This window comes from Dendrobates tinctorius, unplaced genomic scaffold, assembly GCF_039654945.1.
Source record: "Dendrobates tinctorius isolate UK_male_01 unplaced genomic scaffold, ASM3965494v1 ptg000187l, whole genome shotgun sequence".
Taxonomy (NCBI): Eukaryota; Metazoa; Chordata; class Amphibia; order Anura; family Dendrobatidae; genus Dendrobates; species Dendrobates tinctorius.
In genome coordinates, this window is record NW_027361854.1 from 2,942,414 (window position 1) to 2,964,310 (window position 21,897).

A 21,897-nucleotide genomic window follows, 5' to 3' on the forward strand; every position below is an offset into this window, starting at 1 on the left:
GAGCTGATGGTTTTAGTTTGGATGACTGCTCTTGCTGAAGCCTATCTGTAGTGGTCTATATCATCCAGAAAGCCCAGTCATCGCTTTAGAAACAGATGCCTTCCATTGGATCAGTCTGGGCTGACAAGAGAAGGTCATATGGTTGACAAGAGAAGGAAATGCCTCAGTTGGTTATTTTTCCCAAGCCATGCCTTAAAAATATTAAACGCTTGACAACTCCTTTAAACAGGGATATGAGAAACCCACAGGTTACATTTTCACCCACTATGTGCCAGGTACTGACAAATTTGACAAACTGAGGGAGTTTTAGTACCAGACAATGCTGCCATATTTTTCAAAATAAGTAGATCATGATGTGTAAGCTAGTACCTGTATTGCCATTACGTAGAAGTGTATCATAGAATCTTATAAAAGTAAGGAATGGTCTAAAACAAAACATATATGGAAAGAATATGTGAGAAAGATGTAGCCGAGATGTCAATTTGACAGAATAAATTGTCATAATGAAGACAGTAACTCCTTCTTGGCTGCCCATAGGAAAGCAGAACAAAGTCCAGTTTGGGCCAAAAAAACCTTTTTAAATGGAGATTTTACAGCAGAATACGGAGAGTCTTCCAGTCAAAAACATATAATGACAAGCAATTTATTTAAAATAACAAAAGCAAAGTTTGCTTGTAATACGAAGAGCTGTCCTGAACTTTTAGGTAGTAAGGGTGCTGAAGGGAAAGGAGAGGAACGGATTCTGGATTAGGCTTCTGCATGTAGGAGAAAAGAGGCAACGGAGCGTGGACTGAGAGCTATTTGAAAGACACATTAGACCCTGCGATTAGAGCAGAAGAGATGTCTAGTCGACCGAAAGATATCTGCCTTTGTTGGTAGAGTGAGGTGGAAAATTAGCATTTATATAAATTACATTCGCCCTAACAGGACTGGCAAGAGTATTTTGCTTTTAAATACATCGGTATCACAACAGCCAATGGCACAGACACAGGTGCGCTAGAGGAAGTTTTTGAAAATGCTACAATTTAAGATGATTCAACAGTAAATATGCAATCTACACACCAGAGGTCTAAGAAAACAGACTGACGAACAATGGAAACCTAAGCTAAGGCTATATGGTGACTTCAGTTATGTACATAGAACTGACACAACCACAAAAACAAATGCAATTTATCTGCGACTTGCTGTGGCCAGGATATATACAGGTCTGTCTCACAAAATTAGAATATCAGCAAAAAGTTAATTTATTTCAGTTCTTCAATACAAAAAGCGAAACTCATTATATAAGAGTCATTACAGAGTGATCTATTTCAAGTGTTTATTTCTGCTAATGTGGATGATTATGGCTTACAGCCAATGAAAACCCAAAAATCATCATCTCAGTAATTTAGAATACTTTATAACACCAGCTTGAAAAATTAATTTAAAATCTGAAATGTTGGCCTACTGAAATGTATGTTCAGTAAACGCACTCAATACTTGGTTGGGGCACCTTTGGCATCAATGCGGCATGTCATGGAGGCAATCAGCCTGTGGCACTGCTGAGGTGTTATGGAAGCCCAGGTTGCTTTGATAGCAGCTTTCAGCTCATCTGCATTGTTGGGTCTGGTGTTTCTCATCTTCCTCTTGACAATACCCCATAGATTCTCAATGGGTTAAGGTCAGGTGAGTTTGCTGGCCAATCAAGCACAGCGATACTGTTGTTTTTAAACCAAGTATTGGTACTTTTGGCAGTGTAGACAGGTGCCAAGTCCTGATAGAAATTTCATTCTCTATCTCCAAAAAGCTTGTGGGCAGAGGGAAGCATGAAGTGCTATAAAATTTCCTGGCAGACGGCTGCACTAACATTGGTCTTGATAAAACACAGTGGACCTACACCAGTAGATGACATGGCTCCCCAAACCATCACTGATTGTAGAAACTTCAGACTAGACCTCAAGCTGCTTAGATTGTCGTTCCACTCTTCCTCCAGACTCTGGGACCTTGATTTCCAAATGAAATGCAAAATTTACTTTCATCTGAAAACAACACCTTGTACCACTCAGCAACAGTCCAGTTTTTTTTCTCCTTGGCCCAGGTAAGACGGTTCTGGCGTTGTCTAATGGTCATGAGTGGCTTGACACAAGGAATGTGACACTTGTAGCCAATGTCCTGGATACATCTGTGTGTGGTGGCTCTTGAAGCAATGACTCCATCAGCAGTCCACTCCTTGTGAATCTCCCCCAAATTTTTGAAGGGCCTTTTCTTAATCCTTTCAAGGCTGCGGTTATCCCAGTTGCTTGTGCACCCTTTTCTACCACCCTTTTTCCTTCCACTCAATTTTCCATTAATATGCTTGCCAGAGCACTCTGTGAACAGCCAGCTTCTAACAATGACCTTTTGTGACTTACCCTCCTTGTGGAGTGTGTCATTGACTGCCTTCTGGACATCTGTCAAGTCAGCAGTCTTCCCCAAGATTGTGAAGCCTACTGAAACAGACTAAGGGACCTTTTAAACCTTTAGGAAGCCTTTACAAAAGGTTTTTTGTTAATTGTTTTAATTTACCAAGATAATGACTTTTGGGTTTTCATTGGCTGTAAGCCATAATCATCAACATTAACAGAAAAAAACACTTGAAATGTATCACTCTGTTTGTAATGACTCTAAATATAGGAGTTTCACTTTTTGTATTGAAGAGCAGAAATAAATTAACTGTTTGATGATATTCTAATTTTGTGAAAAGCACCTGTACATGTAATCTAGTTGGGGGGGAAAAAAAAAAAATTCACAGACATATTGCAGTAATTCTGGATGCAAATGAAGTCAATGCTGGGAAAACTGAGCAAAACTAGTGGTAGAAAAAAAAAAATAGGGTTGAATTTTTTGCGTTTATTGCGTCAGCAACCAAGCTATATTGATAATCATAAGATACTACAATGCACTCATTGTCACGTCATACAACCAAAGTCACCATGCCAGAATGACTTGTGTTAGTGTTTTCTGCTTTCCTTACAGCTGGGGTGTATATTTTGATATACTGATGTAATCTTTAGGGAGGTTCTATGATTTAAGTAGGCTCCTCCTCATTTCCCGTGACTCATTGTAGCGCAGGAGATGAAAAACGGCCGGCGTACACAAGGTGTAAACATCATTCTCCGGCATCCATGTTTTAAATATTGTACAATAAAGGATCTTTAAGGGACAGCGAGTGCCACCTTTCTTCTATTTCTAGGACATATCTGCACAGATTTTTCTTTTTTTTTTTTTAACTGGTGAGAACTTGAGATCCCAAGAATTTGGTGCGAAAAATGTTTCTATGAAGCATTACTGTTCTAGCGAAGGTTGAATGTCAGTGCAGTTTTCTTCTGCCGATAAAGACACATCTATAAGTGTAGCAATGTCAACCTATCAATTAAGAAAACCCATGGTGCCAACATGTTGTGCCAAATTTGGGTATACACATGATGCCAAGAACACATATGACCTCCAAGCACAAACAATGCACCCGATATTGACCAACTGTACGGCTATGGCAAGTTAACATATAAGGGCTTGTGCATACATTGCAGTTTTGGTTCTTTTTGCCATGCAGATTTGCTAGCACAACCTGAAGCAATCCTGATGCCAGCAAAGTGAATGAGAAACCTGAAGTGTCATGCACATGATGCTTAGTTGTGACTTGCAGATTTGGTGCAGAAAATAATCTGCAGCATGTCAGTTCTCTGTGCGTTTTACCTTGAGTTTTTCACCATTGACTTCACTCAAATCAGTCAAAAGAGCACAGAAAAAACGCAACTAAATGTGTTAAGAGCAAGGATTTATTGTTTTTTGACATTTCACCATCAATCCTTTGTAACTGCAGAAAATATTGTCACTGAGCGAATAGCCTGTAATGATCTCATTGTGGCAACAGTGATTTTGTTCTACGCCGCTGTAAACTCAGAAGTAACCTAGCCACTGATGGCAGAGGTGGCACAGTTCACCTTAGTTGCTCTTTCCATTTGATATGCAGCGTGCATGACTGCTCCTACAACGCATTGTTCACATACCACACGGCATATGCCAGACACATGTCACTAGATGACAGCAATGACTGATCGCAGGGGGAGAAACTTTATAGGAAGCAAGCTCCGGATTGTTTCCATGGTGGTGGTAAAAAAGGCTTGCTACATGTAATGCTCAGTACCTCTATGTTTTATTTACACCACTGTGCTCTGACAAGCGGGGTTGGTGGCTAAAGAATAGGCTGAATGGCTCATCAAAACGCTCATTGAACCAGAATAGAGGGGGGGAGGTTGGTGAGATAAGATGTATGTATGCCAGCGACAAAGGCAAGTTTTGTCTCACAGCAGGGATAGATAAAGAAGAACCAGGTGACCTTTCAGATTAAGGTCAGACCCCCATTCCCAGGTTTTAAAGGTAGAAGTTTAAAATCTAGGCATTCGCTTTCTCTGGTGGTCATTAGGCCTTAGGTAGCGGTCACACACAGACAATGCAGTTTAGGTCTAAACTCATGCAGTTTTTATTGCTTTCCACAGGTTGCCCAGCAACCAAAACCAACTCAAACATAAATCCCTAGCCTTCTCCAGGTGATAACTAAACAGAACAGACCACAGCTGACCGACCCTCAACTTGGTCAAACCAAACAGCTATTGTCCATAGCAACCACTGATACTTGCGGTTCTCTGCAGACAGCCTGTGCAGACTCTTCTCAGAGAGGGATTCTTGCCTCTGCTACATCCAGAAGACTGACCGACTCCCCAGTCACTCCATTTAGAGAGAGACCATAGCATGTCTCCGTCCTAGCTACAGCTCACATTTTGGCTGGACACACCTGCAGCACACTGGACTGCTTCTTAGAGAAACACTGCATGTGTTTCTAATCAAACACTGCAGAGCTGGGATTTTACCCTGTATTTCTCAGCTATGCTACACCCCTAAATGCCTACCTATCAGACTGAGGGATCATTCAAACGTTAGTAATTTTTTTCCGCATGTAAAAAAAAAAAAAAATGGTCCGGATTTTTCATCAGCGTTTGGAGAGTGTCCGTTTTTACCATCTGAGTTAAATCAGCTTCCCTCGGATGAAAAAAGAAAAAGTTTTCTACTTACTGTAAAATCTCTCTCGTAGCCGTCACTGGAGGACACAGAAAACAATGGGTGTATGCTGCTGCCGCCACGAGGCCGACACTAAGAAGTACAACTAGAAAAAAGTCGGCTCCTTCTCAGCAGGCTACACCCGACCACTGGCAGACAAGCTATTCAGTTAGGGACAAGGCAGTAGAAGCGCAATTAGCGTGAAACGACAATAGTCGGTTCTTCCTGCTCTCCACACTTCTCCCCAGCTCAATGTTTTTAACTGATGAAATAAAAGTCTTAACAGGAACAGTGAGTGCCACCATCGTATTCTCATTTTCATGAATTAGAAAAAATTTGTCTTGTGGAGTTGTAGAGAAGGCCTTCTTATAACAGGAGGAGATTATTTTTCTGACCAAGGCGTCGATCTAGGGGAGCCATAGGTCCCAGAACAAGAGACACTGGCCCACCCGAAGAGGGATCTGAGGTGGAGGGTGTATCCAGTCATGCAGAGGAGAACCTGTTGCTTCTAGTACATGAAGACTTGGAGGGCTAAATGTGTGGATGCCAAAAAGGAGTAGTCTTGAAAGATGGTCTCTTTTCTTGAGGGACAGCAGGTCTCTCTTGACAAATAGACGTGAACCGATGAAAGGACTGATGAAGCCTTTGAATGGACGAAGAATGAGGGGGTCTCTTCTGAAGGAGAGCGCTCTTTCCATCTGTGGTGTCCAAAAATTATCTTGTCCAGCTTAGCCCTGAAGAGATGAGATCGGCAGATCAAAAGCCAAAAGATATGGCGGCTAGCCACCATATTGCTGGAAGAGATTGATGAGCAGCCAGCTGCTTCAAAACAGGCAGAACAGAGATACTTAGAGTGGGCGATCTGGTCGGCAAAGTTTGCCAGATCCAATGAAAGGGACACGGAGACAATGCGTTGGAGTAGGGACCAACCAGGTCGCAAACAAGGATGAACACAGAGACAAATCTGCAGTTTCAAAGATGGACTTCGATATGGATTCCATATGCTGGTCTGTGGGTCCTTTAGAGATGCTGTATAGGAGATTGGTAGAATCGTGGGGAAACAAAATCTCTCTCTCTCTATGTTTACATGTGTGAAAACGTTTTTTTCAGGTTGAGCCCAAATTTGTTCAGTACTTCAGTGAATTCACAGTGGTTAGTAAAACAGTTGGTGGAACGTTTGACTGTCTTGAAGGATACAGAAGAGTCTTCAGGGGGTCAAAGGTTTGCTTCTTTCACATTGAAGGTGTGGTTTACAGCGCAAAACTAAATTGTAGACCAAGTCTCTACAGTTACAGTAGAAGCTTGAGCAGAAAACAGGTCTGAATCTGAAGGGTACTCTGATACCCGAGATGACTGAGACTCTGGAGAGGGAGAGCATGATTAGGACTGCGGTCTAGTAATCATCGAGGAAGAATGAGACTGGGATGAAGAACTCACACTAGGATGCTTGTACTGCTTAAGAGCTCTGTTATGTTGGTGTACAGCGGTTTGGTGAGTGGGACTCACCTTGGTCAAATCTCTAAACAGACAGAGGTTAATGGCCCAGGCTGGGCATATGCTTGTTGTAGGCTGCAGGGGGCTCCTGGGCCGGGGTCAGAGGTGGTGGGATGCAGGAAGCGCTGGTCGCCATGGGTTAGAGTTAGACCGATGGGAATTTTTGCTTACAGGATATGCACACCAAGTACACAACTAGTGAAAGCTGTGAGAACTAGCAAGTACAACTTTCTATGGGGCTAAACATGGTTAGATGAAAAAAAAAAAAAAAAAAATAAGTGTAGGGACAGGCAAGAAGGGGATAATTAATAGGTGCCAGGAGAAGATCAGTTTTGCTGGGGGCCGTTGCATGGGATCTCCAAGCAGGCAGCCTTTCCGAGCTGGAGAACTGTGCTGATTATCTTGAGGTATGTTGGATAAGGACTCAGTGACAGGAGTAGAGAAAACCCCCCAGGAGAACGCACAGGAGCTGTGGTGCGGTATGTGGAGCACGATAGAATGCACAAAGTGGTTCTCCCTGGGAAATAGGAAGGAGCAGAGACGCTGCCGAGCAAGAGAAAAAAGGCTTGATGCACGTGTGCAGGAGAAAAAGGAGCAAGGACTGTCCGCAGCAGTAAAATAACACCGACAGTGTTAGAAGAAAAAGGTCCTGCCATCCCGGACAAGAGAGGATACAGACTGATCCCTGGAAGACTGTGCTCAGTCGAGTGGCCCAACCCACTCTTTAACCCTTCTGTTAACACATGAGAAGAAGCTTAAGGCCACATGCACACGTTGCGGACTCTGCTGCGGATCCGCAGCATTTTTGGCCCTGCGGTGTACAGTACCACTATAATCAATGGAAAATGAAAAACGCAGTGCACACGCTGCAGATTTTCCCGCGCGGATTTGCTGCAGTTTTAAATCCACAGCATGTCAATTCTTTGTGCAGAATCCGCAGCGGTTTTAGGCTATGTGCACACGTAGTGAAAGGTGCTGCTGCGGTTCTGCAGAGCCAAAAACGAAGCGGATCCGCAGCAGAATCCACAACGTGTGCACATGGACCAACACCTACCACATTGTCCAGGTGTCAAACTGCAGGGGAAAACCACAGGCTAATCCGCAGGTAAAACGCAGGTCTTTTGACCTGCGGATTTACCTGCAGATTTTTCCAAATCCGCAGCACAATCCGCAACGTGTGCACATGGCCTAATAATGTCAAAATTAAAGAATAAAAATAAAATACATAATTTTAGCATAAACTGGTCTGGAGCTCCAGACACGTGTGTACCTCCTAGTGACACTAAGCTAAATTGAACAGCTTGGTTGTCAAAAGGCAGGCAATGAAATAATCATGAAATACATGTGGATTTCATAGTATAATTTGGTGCAAATTTTTAGGACTGTTTCAAAGAGCAATGCTTATCTACAGGATATATGATTTACCATACATACTCGTGTATAAGCCGCGTTTTTCAGCACATTTTTTTGTGCTGAAATCGCCACCCCATGGCTTATACACGAGTCATTGTCCCAGAATACTGCATGGGAGGGGGAGCAGCGGGTCACAGGAGGCAGGAGCTGTGCCCTCTGCTAAAGAGAAATGAGTATTGACTGTACTGGCAATGAATATTCATTTCTCTTACAGCGCTCACAGTTACAGTCGCAGGCTTCCAGCAGCTACCGGGCGGTCACAGGTGTGTGCTACTTAAGAGTTATGAATATTCGACCCTCTCCACTCCCATAGGTATGTAGGGAAGTGAATATTCATTCCCTTAAGCGGGGACACGTGATCGCCCGGCCACAGGAGCTGCTGGCACCAAAACAATATGCTGCGAGGGCAAGATGGGTGGGTAAGTGGATTTTTGTTTATGCTTTTCTTATGGGGGCCACACATACAAGGATAGGGATACGGAGCCACGCAGACAAGGATGGGGATACGGAGCCACGCAGACAAGGATGGGGATACGGAGCCAATGCAGACAAGGATGGGGAGCCAATGCAGACAAGGATGGGGATACGGAGCCAATGCAGACAAGGATGGGGATACGGAGCCAATGCAGACAAGGATGGGGATACGGAGCCAATGCAGACAAGGATGGGGATACGGAGCCAATGCAGACAAGGATGGGGATACGGAGCCAATGCAGACAAGGATGGGGGATGAGAGAAGACCATGCATACTCGGCTCAATAAGTTTTCCCAGTTTTTCATGGCAAAATTAGGTGCCTCGGCTTATCACGAGTACATACGTTATGTAATTACATTCAATACCACAGAACTAAAAAATTTTTACTGAACCGCTGCTGGAGATTTTTTTGAACATGTCCAAAAGAGTTAGCTTGTGTAGACACTATGCTTCCAGCTTCGGTTTACAATGGAAGCCACCATGCTCTCCCCGAATCTATGTAATAGCGATACCACGGGTAACATATATAACAGTCCCTATTAACTCATAACTGGGTTTGTGTTGTGTGCCATTGTGGTTTCTGTCTTTCTTACAGGAAGAATCCAGTGACATGAAACAGTGTACCGTCTGTCAAATCTGCCTCTGAAAGCAGTGCGCACAGATCCATGCTTACCAATATTCTAGCTTACATTGGTAAGAATACATACCTGGTAGCAGAGAAGTTTCTATTTTATTGCTACTGTCAAATCGAAATTCTATTTTCCCTTTTGTGTGATAGATACTGGCAATGTGAAAGAGAATTCAGCCCCATGTTGGATATATGGTGGGATTGTGATGGCAAAGACTTTTTGGGATTCGATTTTAGGGAGCTATCATGCCATTAATAGGGAAAGGATACATCGCTCACCTCAAATTGCTCTATCATCAATTCTTCCTGGCCCTACAGGGGCACAAAACAAGATTCTCCACAGATGCTGTCCATCTGCAGCATGACTGGTCAATCCAAGACATTGGAAAACTCTACTGATTTACAAACACTTTCTGCATAACACCAAGTGCTTGATTATTTGACTACAGCTCCCTTCCACCCCACACAAACTTTTTTCTATCCTTCATTTTATCCTAACTTTTTTCAAGTTTTATCCTTCTGTCGTACTTCTTGCCTCCGACGACGACCTTTCCCCATGTCTCGCGCACATACACATGCATACTTATAAATATACACTTAGTTTTCCCATACCATAGAGAGTCTTAAAACAATTTTGGGGATAATATATTTATTTATTTATTACACACACACACACACAGTGGCATGTAAAAGTTAGTTTGGGCACCCCATGTCAAATATGGCTATTAAATCACCATTTATAATTTTCTATTGAGGAGTGCTGTCTTGATTTTTTACATTATATTGTGGATTGGTCTATGCCTGGAAGACTTGGCACCCGCATTTAATTTACTGCTTGTTAGTTCTGCTTTTCCCTCTTTTTTCTATACATATTAAACAGTTGCATGTAAAAGTATGGACACCCTTGTTCAAAATTACTACTATTGTGAACAGTTAACCAAGCTGAAGATGAAAATCTCTAAAAGGCCTAAAGTTTTAAAAAAAATTACAAAAGAGGATAATGGGCTGATGCAAAAGTTTGGGCAACCTTGGAGATTTGTGTGCTCAGATATCTTTGACCAAGGATTAAAGACCTTAATTAGCTTGTTCGAGTTATGGCTTGTTCACCATCATAGCAAGGAAAGATCAGGGGATGCAAATTTCCCAGCTTTATAAACACTCAGCCTCCTCTAACCCTGAGCCAAAAAGCAGCAGCCATGGGTTCTTCTAAGCAGCTGCCTAGCACTCTGAAAATGATGGAAGCAGAAGGCTGAAGAATATAGCAAAGTCTTTTCAAGTTGCCTGTTCCTCAGATCGAATTGGCCATTAACAGGAACAGTGGAGGTCAAGATAAGGCCTGGAAGACCAAGTAAAGTTTCAGTGAGCTGCACGTAGGATTGCTAGAGAGGCAAATCAGAACCCCTGCTTGCCTGTAAAAGACCTTCAGAAAGATTTAGCAGCACAAATATGGCCTTCATGAAAGAGTCATCAGAAGAAAACCTCTCCTGCTTACTAACCATAAAAGTCAGAGTGTCAGAAGTATGAAAAAGAACATCTAAACAAGATTTATACATTTTGGAAACAAGTACTATGGACTGAAAGGGTTAAAATAGAACTCTGTCGTCACAATTATCAAACGTGTGTGGAGAAAAAAGGGCACAGAATTTTAGGAAAAGAACATTTCACCAACCATTAGGCATGGTGGTGGATCAATCATGCTCTGGAGTTGTGTTGCAGCCAATGGCACAGAGAACATTTCATGGGTAGAGGGAAGAATGGATTCAATGACATTTCAACAAATTTTGGATGCAAACATAACACCATCTGTAAAAAAGCTGAAGTTGCAAAGAGGATAACTTCTACAAATGGATAATGATCCTAAACACACAATATACTACCTCAAAAGGTGCAAGCTGAAGGTTTTACAATGACCGTCACAGTCCTCTGATCTGGACATCATTGAAAATCTGTGGCTAGACCTCAAAATAGCAGTGCATGCAAGATGACCCAAGAATCTCTCACAGAACTGGAAGAATTTTCCAAGGAAGAATGGATTAAAATTCCTCAAACAAAAATTGAAAGACTATTGGCTGGCTCCAAAAAGCCTTTACAAGCCGTGATACTTTCAAAAGGGGGTGGCTACTAGGTACTAACCATGCAGGGTGCCAAAAATTTTTTTAAATATGCCCATTCTCCTTTTTGTAAGTTTTAAAATGTAAAAAAAGACAATATATTTTTATGGCCTTAAATACAAAAGAAATGTGTCAATCTTAGGCCTTTTAGAGATCATTTCATTTTCAACTTGCTTAACTGTTCACAATAACAATACGGTAATTTAGACCAGGGGTGCCAAATATTTACATGCCTCTGTAAATATATGCATACACACAAATATATATTTGTTTTTACACCATCTATTGGTTACAATTACATGATTTTGTTTGGTAACTTCACCCTAGTTGACATAGTTTCTAAGTGGTATTCTTCATGAGGTTTTCCAGGGTGATGTTTTTCCTGTACACACTCAGTGGAGGAGTCGCTATAATATAGGTAAAGGGGGCAGTTATAGGGTTATGGAGGCAAGCTTTTCTGCTTTATTTCAGCCTTGTGTTAAGATTTTCTACTTTTTTTTTTGCTTGTTTTCTATCTGAATTTCTTATTCTATGTCTTCCATTTGATAGTGGCCACTTTAAAGAGGACGAAAAAAAATTATGTCCTTAATTTATGAAATGGATACAGATATACATTGTAGATATAAACATAAAACCATTACGTCCAACGTGAAGAACGGGTTTTCTGTGCATTTTGGACAATACATTACAGTTGCTACTAAAAGGTTTGTAAGGCTAAACGGAAATATTACAAAAGTGCTTTATGTGCCTACGACAGCTGGTAGTAAGAATTATTATCTAAGTGGCATAAAGTAACAAGCCAACAGATCTAAAAATCAATTTCCAAGTGCTGCAGAAACGAAGCAGGTAAAAAAAATAATCATAAAAATGAGAATGAAGCACGTATGTGAACCTGAAACAATCACACCCATTCTTCTCTATCCCCCACCCGCTTCTGTAGATATTTTGTACACACACATTATCCCCGCAGGACTGCTGACCTCTGCCTCTCGCCTGCCACAAAAAAACGTCATCAAATATTTTGCCTGCCAGCTTGGGGCAGCTAATCTTCTGCAATGAGTGACCACAATTCCGCAGGGACCACATTTAAAATATGCCCTCATTAGAAGAATTAAAAAGGGGGAGAGATGGAGAGGTGATGAGGTTGAAAGGGGCTGCTCTAAACCAGATTTCTAGGTTTGCAGCTGTGCATTGCGGTGATAAGGAATAAGCACAATGCTCTGAGAAATCGTATTGCAGGAGGTATGGCTGGTACACATTGGTTTAATAAGTGTATGACAAATTTATTAATACACATAAGCAATGTTGGATTTATAAAGTCCTATTGAAACACTAATATTAATTTTCTATATTAAAATGAATTATGGTCGTATGCTATTTAGGCCTTTGGAAGAGATACAGAAAAGGCAAAGTCATGGTCACTTGTAACAAGTGGGGCCGATTCATGAACATGGAGGTAAAAAATAAAAAAATGGCAGATACAACCACGTGCTGATCATCTGTGCTCAGAATCCCCTGACAGAACGTAACTTTGCGCCAACTGATTACCTAAAAACCTGTAATGGATAAGTCAACCTATACGTATTGAAGCAAGGACAGAAGGTGCAGCTGCACGGACAGTTTGTTCCGCAGCACAGAGAGTGTTTCTGACAAAACACAAGCAGAATTGAAGCAAGGAGAGGAGGTCTGCAGCACAGAGAGTGTTTCTGACAAAACACAAGCAGTATTGAAGCAAGGAGAGGAGGTCCGCAGCACAGAGAGTGTTTCTGACAAAACACAAGCAGTATTGAAGCAAGGAGAGGAGGTCCGCAGCACAGAAAGTGTTTCTGACAAAACACAAGCAGTATTGAAGCAAGGAGAGGAGGTCCGCAGCACAGAGAGTGTTTCTGACAAAACACAAGCAGTATTGAAGCAAGGAGAGGAGGTCCGCAGCACAGAGAGTGTTTCTGACAAAACACAAGCAGTATTGAAGCAAGGAGAGGAGGTCCGCAGCACAGAGAGTGTTTCTGACAAAACACAAGCAGTATTGAAGCAAGGAGAGGAGGTCCGCAGCACAGAAAGTGTTTCTGACAAAACACAAGCAGTATTGAAGCAAGGAGAGGAGGTCCGCAGCACAGAGTGTTTCTGACAAAACACAAGCAGTATTGAAGCAAGGAGAGGAGGTCCGCAGCACAGAAAGTGTTTCTGACAAAACACAAGCAGTATTGAAGCAAGGAGAGGAGGTCCGCAGCACAGAGAGTGTTTCTGACAAAACACAAGCAGTATTGAAGCAAGGAGAGGAGGTCCGCAGCACAGAAAGTGTTTCTGACAAAACACAAGCAGTATTGAAGCAAGGAGAGGAGGTCCGCAGCACAGAGAATGTTTCTGACAAAACACAAGCAGTATTGAAGCAAGGAGAGGAGGTCCGCAGCACAGAGAGTGTTTCTGACAAAACACAAGCAGTATTGAAGCAAGGAGAGGAGGTCCGCAGCACAGAGTGTTTCTGACAAAACACAAGCAGTATTGAAGCAATGAAAGAAGATGCAGCTGCATGGACAGAAAATCTTCTTTTAGTACATTTTTAAAATCCAGATAACATCTATATTAGCTTAGAAAATGCAAAACACTGACGCATTTCTGGTGCATCAAGCACCTTTAGTTATGATCCGTTTATGTATCGCCTTTTTCAAGCCAATGTGGATGTGATCTGGTCTTAGATATGAACTAATAAAGAAGATTTTATGTCCGTGCAGCTGCATTTTTTCTCTTTTCTTCAAAACTCTTGACGTTTTGGCAGAAACACTTTGTGCCACGAACCGGACTGGACACTACTGCTGAGCTGGACTTTTCTCTTTAAACTTCTAAGTATCAAAGCATCTATGGGAGATAGTCAATGGCTACCATGTCCAATTTAGGACTATTATACTATAAAAAAAGAACAATCTGGATAACAACAATATATCCCAACTGATCTTATTAATGAATAATATTCTTACATAAAAGTAGTAGAATTACACAAAGTAAACCAGTAAAGGGTTACCTAGCACTGAAGATAGTCAGGGCATGATGGCAAAACAGCCAGAACCATAAAAAAGGAGTCAGAATATCCATACAGACCCTGTGGTGGTGAAACACACAGACACACATTTCTCCTTGAATGATCACAGTATGTGGCAAATTGTGTAACCCAATGATTCTAAAGCGGCAGTGTTCACCAAGAGCCAATAGAGTAAAGGCATTAATGATATAAATAGGAGAGATGTATACAGCTCTGGCAAAAATTAAGAGACTACCACATCAAAACCCTGACATGGCCAACCTAATCTCCAGACCTGAACCACATTGAAAACCTCTGGAATGTAATAAGAGGATGATGGATAGTCACAAGCCATCAAACAAAGAAGAACTGCTTAAATTTTTGCGCCAGGAGCAGTGTGAAAGACTGGTGGAAAGCATGCCAAGACGCATGAAAGTTGTGATTACAAATCATGGTTATTCCACAAAATATTGATTTCTGAACTCTTCCTGAGTTAAAACATTAGTATTGTTGTTTCTAAATGACTACAGTATGAACTTGTTTTCTTAGCAATATTTGAGGTCTGAAAGCACTGGTTCTTTTATTTATTTTTGACCAGTTCCCATTTTCAGAAAAAAAAAAATACAAAATGTATTGCTTGGAAATTCGGAGACATGTCAGAAGTTTATAGAATAAAAGAACAATTTACATTTTACTCATAAATATACCTATAAAAGAGAAAAAAATCAGACAAACTGAACATTTTGCAGTGGTCTCTTATTTTTGCCAGAGTTATATAATTAATTGCCATCACTTTATTGGCTGTTGGGGAACACTGCCACTTAAAGAATTTTCGGCATTAATCCTTTTTCCTGTTATCATTCAAGTAAAATGTGGACCTGGGTGTTTCACCATCATAGGGGGTCTATATGGATATTATGACTCCCATTTCATATTTCTGACAGTTTTGTCCATCATTACCCAATTGTCAGTACTAGTGACTTGTGTATAAACTTTAGTATCGGATAGGGGGCTTACTACTTACCTTACAGAGCGCTACGCCAGCTATTTGTAAGTTTTACTCCATTAGTTTTCAGAATACCTTTCTGCAGTGGGGATGTACGCACGTAAACTATAACCTGAGCCATCAAGAGGAGTTTTCATTGTAATCTAATCTTCTGTATATTAATTATTTACTGGTTTATTTTCTGTAATTCTACCAATTTTATGTAAAATTATTAATCATTAATAAAGATCAATTGGTATAGAGAGAGAGAGAGAGAGAGAGAGAGAGAGAGAGAGAGCGCTTGGCCGAGTATTTGTGTATTTTCAATGAGGAGAAACACGCTACCAGATGCCTCTATTGCAGTGTCTTATCACCCCTGAACATAAAAGTATCATGTTTTGAAATACCAAACGTTGCCCACTAGTGATGAGCGAGTATACTCGTTGCTCGGGTGGTCTCCGAGTATTTTGGCGTGCTTGGAGATTTTGTTTTCGTCGTTTCAGCTGTATGATTTGCAACTGCTAGACAGGCTGAATACATGTGTGAAATGCCTGATTGTTAGGGAATTCCCACATGTATTCAGCCTGTCTAGCATCCGCAAATCATGCAGCTGAGACGACGAAAACTAAATCTCCGATCACGCCAAAATACTCGGAGATCACCCGAGCATGCTTGGGAAAACCCGAGCAATGATGCTACTCGCCCATCACTATTGCCCAACATCATCATTTATTGTGGTCAGAAGATCCTCCATGCACATCAGATGGTCGGCTGATCCCGCTGAAATCTGTGGGTTTGGTTGACTTTCCAATAATGTGCTTGGGCACCACCTTAGTTGGTACATGTGGTGTATTCTTTGAAAGTCCTTAAAACCATTATCACTTTATCAATGCAGCTATCTGATTAACAGGAAAACACAGCCAAAACAGTCTAGTGCAGATAGCTACATGAACATTTATATTATATGTCACGTGTATTATGTTAGTCTAAAAAAAAAACCAAAAAAAAAAAACATTTTTTGCCAAAAACATTTATATGAACAATCAAGTACATATAAATACATTTCAGCAGGACCCTGTGAAAAAGTAGACTATTCTAAATACTCAATTTGTAAGTAAATAGAAGGTCGCCAAAAGCAGCCCTAATTAAAAGGGGGAAGGCTTTCTTACATTTATTAAAAAGCAGCAATAGCCTTTCCAACAAGGAGGTGTGAATATGCCATACACAATGCAGGACAAAAGCAGTTAAGTCCCGTCATAAATGCGGCTTATTGCAGGCTAACACTTGAGTGCGAAGTTTACTTTGCTTGAGGTGGAATTAGAGTTGGCGGTCGGATGAATGCGTGACAGATGCGCGCACACCTGCGAGGGTCAGATATACACAAACCCATCACAAGGGATTGCTCAAAGCCAAGGACTGTTTGATTAAATAAAAAAAGAAAGCCCTTCACTGAAGAAACAAAGTATCCAGAATGCAAACATGAAGCTATTTTATGCTACATAAAATTGGAATACCATGGTGCCATTATGTTGTAAATGCCCTGGAGAAGGTTCCCCTTCCATTCTGTGTAACAATGTGGTTTACCATTGCACGGCAGAGGTACAAGGAGTGCAGCAACAGACTGCAGGTCACAAAAAATAGCTTAGTTACTCACCGATAACGGTGTTTCTCGGAACCCATGACAGCACCACGGAGAGGGGGTCCGCCCATCAAGGACAGGAACCTACAGATAAAAAGGCGGCACCTCTCCTCCGCCCCCAGTTGGTTACAGGGCATCAGAGGGCCCCCGGTTAGTTAACAGCAAAAGTATATACATAACGTTATAATAATGCATATTATGGAGAAGCACTCTACACACATTAAACCGTGCTCACCTCACACGTGAAGGGGGGGGGAATAAGCGGGTGCTGTCATGGGTTCCGAGAAACACCGTTATCGGTGAGTAACTAAGCTATTCTCTCTCACCCATGACAGCACCACAGAGAGAATTTCAGAGATTGGTAGCTTAGGGAGGGACCACCGCCTGAAGGACCCTGCTCCCGAAGGACAGGTCAGACGTAGAGGCCAGATCTAGGCGATAGTGCTTGAAAAAGGTAGAAGGTGTTGACCAGGTGGCCGCCATACAGATCTGCTCTATTGATACCTCTGATCTTTCTGCCCATGAGGTCGCCATTGCTCTTGTAGAGTGGGCTTTTAAACCTTCCGGGATGGTATTCCCACTGGATGAGTACGCCAGGGCAATCGCATCCCTTATCCACCTTGCAAAGGTACTCTTGGATGCCTTGAGCCCCATCCGAGGTCCCTGGAAACACACAAAGAGAGACCCTTCCTTCCTACATCCCTTGGTGGCCTCTAGGTACTGAACTAGGCACCTCTTCACATCTAGAGAGTGAAATTTTTCCTCTCCCCTATTCCTAGGGTTTGGGCAGAAGGAAGGAAGGACTACCTCTTGTGACCTATGAAAGTGTGTTGACACCTTAGGTAGGTATGCTGGGTCAGGTCTTAATATGACTATCGTCCAGGATTTTAGTGAATGGGGGTATCGCTGACAAGGCTTGAATGTCACTCACTCTGCGAGCGGATATTAGGGCCACTAATAGTATCGTTTTTAATAAGGTTTTCAGGGGAGCTGACTGAATGGGCTCGAATGGGGGTCCTGTTAGGGCAGACAATACTAGGTGTAGATCCCATGATGGTATCTTCTGGGTGGTTATTGGTCTAGACCTGGCTGCGGCCCTCATAAATCGTGTTACCCAAGGGTCGCCTGCCACATCCAGATTATAAAGGGCGCCTAGAGCCGCTACCTGTACCTTCAGTGTATTAGTCGCCAGCCCCTGTTCAAACCCCTTTTGCAGGAATTCAAGGATTTTATCAATTTGTATTCCATCCTGAACCCTTGTCCCGGAGCTGGATAGAAATTTCCTCCAAGTTCTACCATAGGCCCTGGTTGTGATCGGTTTCCTACTTTTTTGTAACGTGGAAACCAGATTTTCTGAGAACCCTTTCCCCCTCAGCAGTGCCCTTTCAAATTCCATGCTGTTAAATGGAGGTTCACTGCTCGAGGGTGTAGCACGGGACCTTGAGACAGAAGGTCGGGGAGATCTGGTAGAACCCAGGGGTCGGTTACTGACATCATTCTCAGCCATGAAAACCAAGTTCTTTTAGGCCAAAAGGGGGCTATCAATATCATTCGTGCCCTGTCTTCTCTGACTTTCCTTATTACTGCCGGGATGAGAATGGGCGGCGGAAAGGCATACATTAGGCCCTGTGTCCACGGAAGCATAAACGCATCCAGGGTCCGGGGATTCCCCTTGGGGTCTAGGGAGCAAAATGCTTCCACATTTTTGTTTTTGTGGTCGGCAAACAAATCTATGTCCAGGGTCCCCCACATTTTTACGATCTTCCGAAAAATGGACTGTTTTAGAACCCACTCCCCTTGATGTAGCTGGGTGCGACTTAGAAAGTCTCCTGTCTGGTTCTCTGCTCCCTGGTGCTCTGCTCCCCGTATGTGTAGTGCCGATAGGGATAGTAGGTTTTCCTCGGCTAGCGTGAATATTTCGGAGTATGTGTTCATTAGTGTTCTGGACTTGGTTCCCCCCTGGTGATTTATGTAGGCCACCGTCACTCGATTGTCCGAGAATATGCGGACATGATGGCCTCTTAATACTGGTAAAAAGTGTTTTAGGGCGTAGCCTACTGCCAGCAGTTCTTTTTGGTTTGAGGAGGCTTTTAGTTCCTGACCTCCCCATTCCCCCTGAGCCACCCTGTTGCTCATGTGTGCTCCCCATCCCGCGGGACTGGCATCTGTAGTGATTATGTGTGTGATTTTTATCACCCAGGGAATCCCTTTGGACAAGCTAGGGAACGAATAGTTTCTGAGTTTAGTGTAACATAGCCTTCCAAGTGACCTCCTGATATCAACTGGTTGCTCAACACATCCAATTGGAGATCTCTCGTGTGTATCTGCGCCCACTGGACCGCCGGCAAGCATGCGGAGAGGGACCCTAACAGAGACATTGCTTTTCTTAGTGTCATGGAAGGGCTCTGCGTTGCTCTTGCTACCATGTGAGCGATCCTCTCCTTTTTGTGGTCTGGCAGGTAACACTCCTGGGTGTTTGAATTGTGTCAGGCCTAGGAACTCCTGGACTTTCCTGGGCTCCAGCCTTGATTTTTTTAGGTTTAGGAGCCATCCGAGGTTTTTTTAGAGTGCCCATCACTCTGTTCCTCTGTTCCCTGCATCTTTGGGCTGAGTTGCTCGCTATTAAAAAGTCGTCCAGATATTGGACTATTAGAACATCTTGTTCTCTTAGGTGAGCCATCATCTCTGCCACTAGTTTCGTGAAGACTCGCGGGGCTACTGAGATCCCAAATGGCAGGGCCCTGTACTGGAATTCCCTTATTTCGCCTGCTATAGAGACCGCCAGTCTGAGGTATTGTCTGGAGTCTTTGTGGATGGGGACATGATAGTAGGCATCGCCGAGGTCTAATACCACCATAAAGCAATGTGGTAAGAGAATTTTGATGGTCCACTTGATCGACTCCATTTTGAATTTTCCGTTTTTGACGTAATCGTTCAGTCTTTTTAAATTCATAATTGTCCGGAAGGTACCGTCCGGTTTGGTTATTAGGAAGAGAGGTGAGTAGAATCCTCTACCTTTCTCCTGCGTGGGAACCTCCTGGAGGACCTTTTTGTTCAACAGGCTTAGGACCTCTTTTTCGAGGGCTTCTTGTTCTTTTTTTGATGATCTTAGTGGGGTCACTATATATTTTTGAGGTGGGAGAGAGAGAGTCTATCCTTAACCCTGATCTTACCAGATTTAGCAACCAAGGGTTGTTTGATATTTTCTTCCAGGCTGGGAGAAAAAAAGCTTAGCCTCCCTCCCACCCTGGGCAAACAGTCACTTGGAGGGCTTTTTGTCCCAGGACGAATTACCAAAGAACCCCCCCCCCCTCGGGGGCCTCCTCTGAAAGAATTTTTTGTTATGAAAGGACCGTTTAAAGCCTGTGGGGCCTATCGGGCCTAGATTTGGGAATCCTTTCTTTTTGTCCCCCCCGCCTTTTCGAGGATGTCATCCAAAGTCTCTCCAAACAGGAAATTCCCTTCACAAGGGATGGCGCATAATTTCATTTTAGTTTGTAAATCTCCAGGCCAACATTTTGGCCACAGCGTTCTTCGGGCTGCGTTTGACAGGGCTGCCGTTTTGGATGACAACCTTACCGAATCAGCCAAAGAGTCAGCTAAGAAAGCCGCTGCACCCCTTATCATAGGAATGGATTCTAGGATCTTTTCCCTTGGTGTACCTTCCCTTAGCTGCTTCTCCATTTGGTCTACCCACACCATGAGGGCTCTGGAGGTACAGGTTGCCGCTACCGCTGGCCTAATATTTCCTCCTGCTGATTCCCAGGTGCCCTTGAGTAGGGTATCCGCCTTTTTGTCTAATGGGTCCATCAGAGTACCCATATCCTCAAAGGGGAGTGCAAATTTCTTTGAAGCCTTGGCGACCGCCACATCTAGCTTGGGGGCTTTATCCCAGTACGTGGATGCTTCCTCATCAAACGGGTATTTCCTTTTAAGAGAGGGAACCGAGGAGTTCTTCCTATCTGGTCTCTCCCATTCTTTGTTTATGAGGCCCTGTACGTTCTCATTTAATGGAAACACTCTCCGTCTCTTTTGGCCCAGTCCCCTGAACATTATGTCCTGGACTGATCTATCGGGCCGGGGATCTTCCATCCCCATGGTGGACCTTACTGCCTTTACTAATGCATCAACCTCATCCAGGGGGAAACAATGGCGACCCTCTGTTTCCTCATCAGAGGATGACGAGTTGGTGTTTGAAGTATGGGAGGTAACTTCCCCTGATGTTGAGATCTCCGACTGGGATTCTATTACAGTGTCCCTCTTTCTTTCCTTCCCTTTCCGTTTTATGGATGAAAGGGCATTCTGAAACTCCGAACGGATTACTGCCATTAGATCTGAGGGTAATCCGGGGTTTCGTCACAGAGAACTTCCTGTATGCAGGAGTCGCAGAGTTTTTTATCCCAGGAAGCTGGTAACAGGCTTTTACAGGAGGGGCATTCCCTGTTCTTTATTTTTTGTTTCTTCTTTCCCTAATAAGGGAAAGAAGTCTATTACAATGGGGAACATTCACGTAGATCACTTACCCCCTATGCGCGGTTGCAGGTACCGGTTCTGGAGGTGGATTCAAATCCCTCACTGGGTGATCCACGGCAGGTGACTTGCTCCTTGCAGTCGATTTGCTCCGCTGCGTGGAGTGACTACTGGACCGGCTCTCACACCCGTCCTTATCTTTTTGGCGGCGATGGTGGTGTTGCCTATGTTGCTGCTGCTGTTTAGGCTGCTGTATTGGCTGCTGCTTGTGCTGGTCGCTGTATTCCATGTTCACAGGACGCTTCCAGCATGGAGCAGCTCCAGCGTTCCCCTTTAAATTTCCCGGCGATGACGTCACCTGCTCCTCCCGGCCTGCACCGCTGTGCCCCGGGGAGCGGGCACCGCGCATGCGCTGACCGCGGGGACGCGGAAGTCGTCGCTTCATTTCCGGGGCAGCGCCATCTTGGCACACCTCTGTACCACGGCGCTGCCCGCGCGTGCTGGCGTCTCCCAGCCCCATTCTCCTCTCTGGAGCGGCGGCTCGGTCTTCCCCCGCCCGCTCACCCTGAACAGCCCATCAGCTGCAGCGG

At 43.4% G+C, this 21,897-nt stretch overlaps 1 protein-coding gene across 3 annotated transcripts in view; it reads right to left on the bottom strand.

The window, feature by feature from the left end:
* SARNP (SAP domain containing ribonucleoprotein) overlaps positions 1 to 21,897 on the bottom strand; it is a 156,845-nt gene that overhangs the window by 51,653 nt on the left and 83,295 nt on the right. The window lies entirely within an intron of this gene.